The sequence below is a fragment of the Phyllobates terribilis genome, unplaced genomic scaffold, assembly GCF_046119375.1.
Source record: "Phyllobates terribilis strain yellow unplaced genomic scaffold, ASM4611937v1 Scaffold_5__5_contigs__length_657084704, whole genome shotgun sequence".
Lineage (NCBI taxonomy): Eukaryota > Metazoa > Chordata > Amphibia > Anura > Dendrobatidae > Phyllobates > Phyllobates terribilis.
Genome location: NW_027362765.1, coordinates 57,674,045 through 57,684,885, shown reverse-complemented (window position 1 = coordinate 57,684,885; position 10,841 = coordinate 57,674,045). Strand labels below are relative to the sequence as shown.

The 10,841-nt window shown below is 43.6% G+C and overlaps 1 pseudogene; it reads left to right on the top strand.

Moving 5' to 3' along the window:
- Nucleotides 1-688: 688 nt before the first annotated feature.
- Nucleotides 689-10,841, top strand: part of LOC141271446 (uncharacterized) — a 163,830-nt pseudogene continuing 153,677 nt past the window's right edge.

Here is a 10,841-nt window from a genome sequence, read left to right as displayed (position 1 = left end):
TACACCTCGTACCCACGCTGCTCCGCTCCGTACACCTCGTACATGCGCGGCTCTGCTCCGTACACCTCGTACACACGCGGCTCCGCTCCCTACACCTCGTACCCACGCTGCTCCGCTCCGTACACCTCGTACACGCGCGGCTCTGCTCCGTACACCTCGTACACACGCGGCTCCGCTCCGTACACCTCGTACACACACGGCTCTGCTCCGTACACCTCGTACCCACGCTGCTCCGCTCCGTACACCTCGTACACGCGCGGCTCTGCTCCGTACACCTCGTACACACGCGGCTCCGCTCCGTACACCTCGTACACACACGGCTCTGCTCCGCACACCTCGTACACACGCGGCTCCGCTCCGTACACCTCGCACACACACGGCTCTGCTCCCTACACCTCGTACCCACGCTGCTCCGCTCCTTACACCTCGTACCCACGCTGCTCCGCTCCGTACACCTCGTACACGTGCGGCTCCTCTCCGTACACCTCGTACACACGCGGCTCCGCTCCGTACACCTCGTACACACGCGGCTCCGCTCCGTACACCTCGCACACACACGGCTCTGCTACATCCACACTGTAAACCCCTCCTGACCCCACACATAACCTTCCCCTCATCCAGCACCATGACAACCAGCACAGCAGAGTCCTGCATCCACTGAGGCCCCTGATCATGTGACCCCTGACTCCTCCCCTCCTGTGACCTCATCACAGGTCCTGTGCGCACAGAACAGCCATATATGTGGTGGCGGCTCTGCAGGTGGAGGTATGTGGAGATCCCCCATTACTATTAACCCCCTCAGTGCTGCGATCACATTCCAGGAGACCGAACGTGTTCCCGTCTGTGTCTCTATATCAGGGTCTGTCTGTATTGGATTAGATTGGGTCACTTCCCTCCTGACGTCGCTTGCTGCGGAGATTTCTTACATGGGATCTTTGTGATGTTACATCGTCATCTTCTCCCCATTTAGGTCCCTACAATATCGCATCCTCTCAGTGGAGATCTTCTATATAAGAGAATTTTCCTGATTGACCCGACAAGGATGGATAGGGACAGGGACAAGATGGCGGAGAGGATATTACACCTCACCCTAGAGATCCTCTTCCGGCTTACTGGAGAGGTGAGAGATCCTGATGACGTCACATTACATCATTCTTATCTATGGGAATAACAGATGGACAGAACTGGAGAGGTGAGGACTCTGGAAATGTCTGTAGTGAGATTTATTAATGTGTCTCTCCATAACCAGGATTACACAATAGTGAAGAAAACTTCTTATGAGTGCTGTCTGACCCCTCTGTCTGACGGATGGAGAAGACCCCTGAGCCCAATCACGGGGCCTCCACCTCACCCCCTGGTACATGAGGACATCAATGACCAGAAGATCCTAGAACTCCCCTACAAGATGATTGAGCTGCTGACTTTAGAGGTGACACTGCTGGGAATGCTGGGACATTATACAGTAATGCTATGAAGGGATTGGAGTTATGACGGTATCATTGTATGTGTCAGGTTCCTATAAGGTGTCAGGATGTCGCCATCTATTTCTCCATGGAGGAGTGGGAGTATTTAGAAGGACACAAAGATCTGTACAAGGACGTCATGATGGAGGTTCCCCAGCTCCTCACATCACCAGGTAATAGACAGGACTAAATACACATGGCCTATAATTATCTGTATGTAAAGAATGAATTCAGTCCATGTATGTGTTTCCCCCAGTTCTATCCAGTAAGAGGACAACACCAGAGAGATGTCCCCGTCCTCTTCTTCGACAGGGCTGTAAACAAGAAGATCCCAATGTTCCTCAGGATCATCAGGTAGATGGAGAGAAGGTGTCATGAGATCTCCCCTATGAAGTGTAGAAGGATGTGAAGGTCTTGTGTTCAGTTGTTTTATCTACCAATATTAAACACTGAATGACTAATTTATTAGAGACACCGTCCCTTTCCAGATCAGATCTTTTCAGTTTATAAATTAGAGTTGTGATCATGGAGTACAGAAGAAAATCTAGCGAATAGTTTTCTATGCCTCCACATAAAAATTGGAAGATTGAGCGATGTGAGTGACTTGGAACGCTTTCATGTATAATGATGTTGGCAGTCTGCTGAGAATGTTTGGATCAAAGAGAAGCTACTATATGTTTTTCTATATTTTCTTTTTTACAATTTATTAACAAAAAAATGGCACCAAAACTTGTTCACAGATGCTGATCAGTGATGTTTGTCACTGATAAGTGCTCGGTGGCTGCAGACGGGAGTGTGAGCTTCAGATTTAAGAGGATGTTCTTAGGTCATTATTGGAATGCAGGGCATGGAGAGCTTTGAGGGTGAGAGATAAGTTTATATTCTATTCGGATGGACAACCAGTGCAATGACTGGCAAGGTGGAGACATCGTTATAGTGGCTGGATAGAAATCTGATCTTGGCTGCTGCATTCCGGACAAATTGGAGAGGGGAGAGTTTAGTAAGAGGGAGACTGATTAGTAGACAGTTGCAATAATCCAGATAAGAATGAATCAGATCAACAGTAAAGAGTTCTTGCAAAGTCAAAAGTAAGAAAATGGCAAATTGTAGAGATGTTTTTGAAGTGTAGGTGACATGAGTGAGCGAATGATCGGATATAATGAGAGAAGGAAAGATCTGAGTCCAAGACAGCGAGCGTGCTGCTCATCAGTTATGGTTTTACCACCCATGGAATTATCAATATCAGGCATAGGTAGGTTAGTATAGGGAGGAGACACAAGTTCTGTGTTTGACAGATTCAGTTTTAGATAGAGGGAGGACATGATGTTAGAGACAGCGGACAGACAATACCTGATATTTTGTAGTAATGCAGGGGTGATATCAGGAGACATGTATAATGGGAGTCTCATCAGCATCGAGATGGTACTGAATTCCAAATCTACTTTTATTCGGGACATTATCAGGGGACAGTGGTGATAGAATCTGTGCTAAGTGACCAAAGCGCAGCCATCTGATAATGTCCTGTTTCAGTTGGTAATAACTTTGGAGAACTGACTCTAGCCTCATATTCCTCATATTTCAGACTTTCCTCAAATTAAATGTCACAGGAAGAAAAGTTAAAGAGAAACAGATCTAGGTATTCACTGCATATGAAAAAAGTACAGAATTTTATTACAAAGCGAATAACAAAAGTGGTTAGGGTTTAAAGATAGATATTTATAAAGGGCATTTTATGTATCCGGCCACCCCTTTAATTCTGACTCTCAGTGAAATTCAATACTGTTTAGAGCACAGTGACGTCAGGATGGCATATAGAAGGTTGTGCAAGAAGAGAAACATTATAACAGGAAAAAATACTCCATGCCAAAAATTGAGCACAAATTCTATGCAGATGCAGGAAGCCATTCGGGTGAGGTGGAGTGGGGACTGGAGCAGGGACTGGGAGATTTAAGGATTAGGAGATGAGGCAGCTGCCGAGATCCAGACACATATTTCCAATGATTTATCAAAAGAAACAACAGAGCTCACAGCAGGAGAACCACCGACCACTGATTTTCTGACATGGGACGCAGAGGATTATTATACAGGTGCTTCTCACAAAATTAGAATATCCTCAAAAATTAAATTTATTTCAGTTCTTCAATACAAAAATTAAAACTCATACATTATATATAGTCATTACAAACAGAGTGATCTATTTCAAGTGTTTATTTCTGTTAATGTTGATGCTTATGGCTTACAGCCAATGAAAACACAAAAGTCATTATCTCAGTAAATTAGAATACTTTATAACAACAGCTTGAAAAATGTTTTTAAAATCGGCCTATTAAAATGTATGTTCAGTAAATGCCCTCAATACTTGGTTGGGGCAACTTTTGCATTAATTACTGTGTTAATGTGGCGCAGCATGGAGGTGATCAGCCTGTGGCACTGCTGAGGTGTTATGGAAGCCCAGGTTGCTTTGATAGCAGCCCTCAGCATTGTTGGGTCTGGTGTCTCTCATCTTCCTCTTGACCAGGGCTGTGGAGTCGGAGCCCATTTTGGTGTTGTCGGAGTCGGTATAAAATGGACCAACTCCGACTCCTAAAATATATAATAAATTGGGTACAGTAGTTCAATGCAGTTTGTGGGGAATATTTTTTCATAAGAATTTGGGAAAGTTATGAAATGTCCTATAAATGTCTGTCCTATTCCTGATCTAAGGGTCTAGACTTTTAGCTGAGATGAATCTGTGCTACAGTAAATTTATCACTTAAACATGAAGCATGAATGAGGGAGTCGGAGTTGGAGTCGGTGTCATGGAAATTGAGGAGTCAAAGTCGCAGTCGGAGGTTTGGCTTACCGACTCCACAGCTCTGCTCTTGACAATACCCCATAGATTCTCTATGGGATTAAGGTCAGGCGAGTTTTCTGGCCAATCAAGCACAGTGATACTGTTGTTTTTAAACTAGGTATTGGTACTTTTGGCAGTGTGGACAGGTGGCAAGTCCTGCTGGAGAATGAAATTTCCATCTCCAAAAAGCTTGTCGGCAGAGGGAAGCATGAAGTGCTCTAAAATTTACTGGTAGAGGGCTGCGCTGACTTTGGTCTTGATAAAACACAGAGGACCTACACCAGCAGATGACATGGCTCCCAAAACCATCACTGATTGTGGAAACTTCACACTAGACCTCAAGCAGCTTGGATTGTGTGCCTCTCCGCTCTCCCTCAGACTCTGGGACCTTGATTTCCAAATGAAATGCAAAATTTACTTTCATCTGAAAACAACACCTTGGACCACTGAGCAAGTCCAGGTTTTTTCTTCTTGCTCCAGATAAGACACTTCTGGCGTAGTCTATTGGTCATGAGTTGCTTGACACAAGGAATGCGACACTTGTAGCCCATGTCCTGGATACATCTGTGTGTGGTGGCTCTTGAAGCAATGACTCCAGAAGCAGTCCACTCCTTGTGAATCTCCTCCAAATTTTTGAATGGCCTTTTATTAAGAATCATTTCAAGGCTGTGGTTATCCCGGTTACTTGTGCACCTTTTCACAGCACACTTTTTCCTTCCACTCAACTTTCCATTAATATGCTTAGATACAGCACTATGTGAACAGCCAGCTTCTTTAGCAATGACCTTTTGTGGTTTACCCTCCTTGTGGAGTGTGTCAATGACTGCCTTCTGAACATCTCTCAAGTCAGCAGTCTTCCCCATGATTGTGGGGCCTACTGAAACAGGCTAAGTGACCTTTTTAAATGCTTAGCAAGCCTTTGCAGGTGTTTTTTGTTAATTATTCTAATTTACTGAGATAATGACTTTTGTGTTTTCATTGGTTGTAAGCCATAATCATCAACATTAACAGAAATAAACACTTGAAATGGATAACTCTGTTTGTAATGACTCTATATAATATATGAGTTTCACTTTTTGTATTGACGAACTGAAATAAATTAACTTTTTGATGGTATTCTAATTTAGTGAGAAGCACCTGTACAACCACTAAGCGTCACTGTCAGTGAAATTTGGCACGAAGAACCATTAAACTCTTTGGCTCCAACTGGTCAGTTAGTAGTGAACGACCCATCGGAGCCCTGAAGAAAAGTGGCTCCACCGCATCCCCATTTTTGCAAGGTTGTCTCAGAGAGCTCAAATTACCAGTTTACAAAACCACATAAATGTATGCGACTATAATTGGATTGTGTGTTATACCGGGGGCAGGACGGGCCAGGTATTGATGTAGTGATCATGTGAAGCCGGTAACAGCTCCGGAGATTTCTTACATGGGATCTTTATGATGTTACATCACTATCTTCTTCCCATTCAGGTCCCTACAATATCGGATCCTCTCAGTGGAGATCTTCTATATAAGAGAATTTTCCGGATTGACCCATCAAGGATGGATAGTGACAGGGACAAGATGGCGGAGAGGATATTACACCTCACCCTAGAGATCCTCTTCCGGATTACTGGAGAGGTGAGAGATTCTGATGACGTCACATTACATCATTCTTATCTATGGGAATAACAAATGGACAGAACTGGAGAGGTGAGGACTCTGGAAATGTCTGTAGTGAGATTTATTAATGTGTCTCTCCATAACCAGGATTACACAGTAGTGAAGAAGACCTCTAGTGATCGCTGTCAGGACCCTGTGTCTGAGGGATGGGGAAGACCCCTGAGCCCAATCACCAGGCCTCCACCTCAGCCCCTGATACATGAGAACAGCAATGACCAGAAGATCCTTGAACTCACCTACAAGATGATTGAGCTGCTGACTGGAGAGGTGACACTGCTGGGAATGCTGGGACATTATACAGTAACGTAATGAAGGGATAGGCGGGATGACGGTATCATTGTATGTGTCAGGTTCCTATAAGGTGTCAGGATGTCACCATCTATTTCTCCATGGAGGAGTGGGAGTATTTAGAAGGACACGAAGATCTGTACAAGGACTTCATGATGGAGGTTCCCCAGCCCCTCACATCACCAGGTAATAGACAGGACTAAATACACACGGCCTATAATTATCTGTAAAGAATGAATTCAGTTCCTATATGTGTTTCCTCCAGTTCTATCCAGTAAGAGGACAACACCAGAGAGATGTCCCCTTCCTCTTCTTTCACAGGACTATCTGACCTATATCAATACTACAGAGACATATGTGAGGGCTGATGAGTGGTGTAAAGAAGAGATTCCTACATATGACTACCCAGGTAAGTGACCACTAAATTGAGAGAAGTCACAGATTCTACTCAGTCACTTGCTGCTACAATTATACGTTGACTATTTTTATACACTTAGGCTGAGGTCAATGATTAGATTGGCCACAGCATCTGCCTGCTTGTCCATCATGTTCTATACTGTGCTGCTGACGAGGCTTTCAGTGCTGGCTCTACACAGCCAGACATGCCTGCCTGTCCGTTGTGTTTTATCCTGTACTGCTGCCCTTACCTTCATAGAGTATGGTAAATATAAGGAACTGCCCCAAAAAAAGAGTAATTTTAGCATGGTTTGGTAAAAAGCTATTTCTTTTTAACTTTATAAATAAGAAAGCTGTTGCTCATCACCAAAAAAGAGAGTGTTTTTGGATGACTTGTTAAGAGGTTATTCCAAAAACACAAATTATAACCTGTTGATCACTGTGGTTATGACAGCTGTGACCCTCAGAGTTTCTTATACTAGGGTCCATCTTAAATGGAGTAGAGGTGCGCGTGTTTAGCCTCCTTTCGATTTACTGTCTATGGGACTGCTGGAAATAGCCAAACATTGTACTCGGCAGGGCCAAAGACGATGAATGGATTGCAGGCCGAAAATTGGCATACTCACCCTATTCAGGATGTGGCTGCACAGCTTATCCCAGGATCATTTTAAATCTCAGCAATCAGCATGTTTTCCTTATTCAGAACTTGCAGCGATGAAGCAGAACGGAAGTACTCTGGGGCCCGTCAGAAAGCAAGTCTAGAACTGATTTTCTTATCCATGACAAACCAGACTTGATTTCTGTATGCAAAGTGGGCAGTTCTTCTCCTCTGCTGGAGTGCAGTGATGGGCTCACAGTTCTTTACTGCAATTTGCTTGTGCAGAACAAACATCTCCCTGTTAACTCCAAATCCACGGAGATTTAGTTTCGAACTCCAACCCCTATGGGAAATCTGAGATTCTAATATTGCTCAATGACAGAAAAAAAAAATTAATGAATACATGTAACATACAGTTATGTGGCTTAATGTGTGGTCGGAAAGTGCAGCCTACCATGAATTTGACTGGTAGGGCCGATTGACAGTCTAGGCCTGGTATGGCTCATGAAATAGTTATGGCTTATTTTATCCTTGGCCCTTTTTAATGAATTTTTTTTTGGGGGACAGAAATAAAAGCTTTGTTCCTTTTTTTTTTTTTTGCCTGTACCAAAAATGGTAATAAAAATATGAAGCTGAAGCTATGGCTTTTTTCATTAGCCATGGACAACAACATTAAAACTTTTTTTGGGGGGTAGCTGAGCAATAAACTTTTGGTCAGAAAAAAATGGAAAGTCTCTTGGAGACCTTCTGGTTCGTGAAGAAACAAAAATGGTTTGCAGCGGAGGAGAAGGGGTACTGTCTGTGGAATTGTTTCATTTACACAGGGGCTCAAACATGAGGGGAGCTCAGCAAGTTAGCAGAGTGTGAGGTGATGAGAGTCCAAAGAACCTAAGTCATGCAGAAGATGTGCAGAGATTAGAAAGAAGCTGTGCTTAATTTGTACAACTTCAACTTAGCGCTAGAATGGCATCTCGGGCACAAATACCTATGGCCTGCCACAGTCCTGCCAGTAGATGCATAAAAAAGAAAATGGATAATTATTCAAATGTGGGTGATATCCTGTACTAGATTACGGTTTGCAGTGTGATTGTTAGGTGTCGTCCATTGTATGAGTGAAATATGGGCTGGTGAGGTGTTTGTGCCTCGGCTGCTCTTCAGTCCCAGCCTGGCCTGGCGCTGGAGTAATGCTTCCCATTATTTTGTAATTGGCCATACTGTCTGGACCCTCATTCTTCCAATTGCTTATTCACTTCATGACTGCCTCTGTTTACACCATGTGTGTATGTATGTGTGTGTGTGTGTGTGTGTGTGTGTGTGTATACAGTGCATTGTGAAAGTATTTGGCCCCCTTGAACTTTTCTAACTTTTGCCACATTTCTGGCTTCAAACATAAAGATATAAAACTCAATTTTTTGGGGAAGAATCAACAACAAGTGGGACACAATCGTGAAATGGAATGAAATCTATTGAATATTTTAAACTTTTTTAACAAATTAAAAACTGAAAAGTGGCGCGTGCAATATTATTCGGCACCCTTGAGTTAATACTTTGTAGCGCCACCTTTTGCTGCGATTACAGCTGCAAGTCGCTTGGGGTATATCTCTATCAATTTTGCACATCAAGAGGCTGAAATTCTTGCCTATTCTTCCTTGCAAAACAGCTCGAGCTCATTGAGGTTGGATGGAGGGCGTTTGTGAACAGCAGTTTTCAGCTCTTTCCACAGATTCTCGATTGGATTCAGGTCTGGACTTTGACTTGGCCATTCTAACACCTCGATACATTTATTGTTGAACCATTCCATTGTAGATTTTGCTTTATGTTTGGGATCATTGTCTTGTTGGAAGATAACTCTCCGTCCCAGTCTCAGGTCTTTTGCAGACTCCAACAGGTTTTCTTCAAGAAAGGTCCTGTAGTTGGCTCCGTCCATCTTCCCATCAATTTTAACCATCTTCCCTGTCCCTGCTGAAGAAAAGCAGGCCCAAACCATGATGCTGCCACCACCATGTTTGACAGTGGGGATGGTGTTTTGAGGGTGCTGAGCTGTGTTGCTTTTACGCCAAACATATTGTTTTGCATTGTGGCCAAAAAGTTCGATGTTGGTTTCATCTGACCAGAGCACCTTATTCCACATGTTGGTGTGTCTCCCAGGTGGCTTGTGGCAAACTTCAAACGAGACTTTTTATGAATATCTTTGAGAAATGGCTTTCTTCTTGCCACTCTTCCATAAAGGCCAGATTTGTGCAGTGTACGACTGATTTTTGTCCTATGGACAGACTCTCCTACCTCAGCTGTAGATCTCTGCAGTTCATCCAGAGTGATCATGGGCCTTTTGGCTGCATCTCTGATCAGTCTTCTCCTTGTTCGAGATGAAAGTTTAGAGGGACGGCCGGGTCTTGGTAGATTTGCAGTGGTCTGATACTCCTTCCATTTCAATATGATCGCTTGCACAGTGCTCCTTGAGATGTTTAAAACTTGGGAAATCTTTTTGTATACAAATCCGGCTTTAAACTTTGCCACAACAGTATCTCGGACCTGCCTGGTGTGTTTCTTGGTCTTCATGATGCTCTCTGCACTTGAAACAGAACCCTGAGATTATCACAGAGTAGGTGCATTTATACGGAGACTTGATTACACACAGGTGGATTCAATTTATCATTACCAGTCATTTAGGACAACATTGGATCATTCAGAGATCCTCACTGAACTTCTGGACTGAGTTTGCTGCACTGAAAGTAAAGGGGCCGAATAATATTGCACGCCCCACTTTTCAGTTTTTAATTTGTTAAAAAAGTTTAAAATATCCAATAAATTTCGTTCCACTTCACGATCGTGTCCCACTTGTTGTTGATTCTTCCCAAAAAAATTAGAATTTTATATCTTTATGTTTGAAACCAGAAATGTGGCAAAAGGTAGAAAAGTTCAAGAGGGCCAAATACTTTCACAATGCACTGTATATATTGTGAAGGATCAGCTCTCGGGTAGACGCAGGTTCATACAAGAATGCATCCCGCAGGTTCCAAAACAAACTGGTGGTTTATTAAATGTCCATAAACCAGACAGGAAAACAAAACCTAACAGCCTCTTTCTGGCACAAAAAAGGTATAACAGAACAAAACTCAAAATAACTAGTCCATACAGCACAGCCTCAGCCGTTTAAATGAAGTGCTTTTCTCTGCCTCCAGCTGAGTCTGAGCAGCACATGCATGGTTTGCTCACCTTGCACAACCCACAGCCATACTGAGACAGCTGTCTTAAAATTAAAGCTTCCAAGACCTTGACTGGAAGTAAGTGAGCAGCTGATCCCCCCCCCCCCCAGCTCTTTCAGCTGCTCGTAAAACCCGGCCCTTTAATCCGGGCCCATTAACTACCTCTCAGCACTAGGTGTGCTGGAGCCTGCTTCTCCGGGTCCTACATCACCGAGGCTTGGCACCACGGGGACACATATCTCCCGTCCACCACCTGTCCAGCTGCAACCTTACAATATATAGTATAATATATACAGTACAGACCAAAAGTTTGGACACACCTTCTCATTTAAAGATTTTTCTGTATTTTCATGATTTTGAAAATTGTACATTCACACTGAAGGCATCAAAAC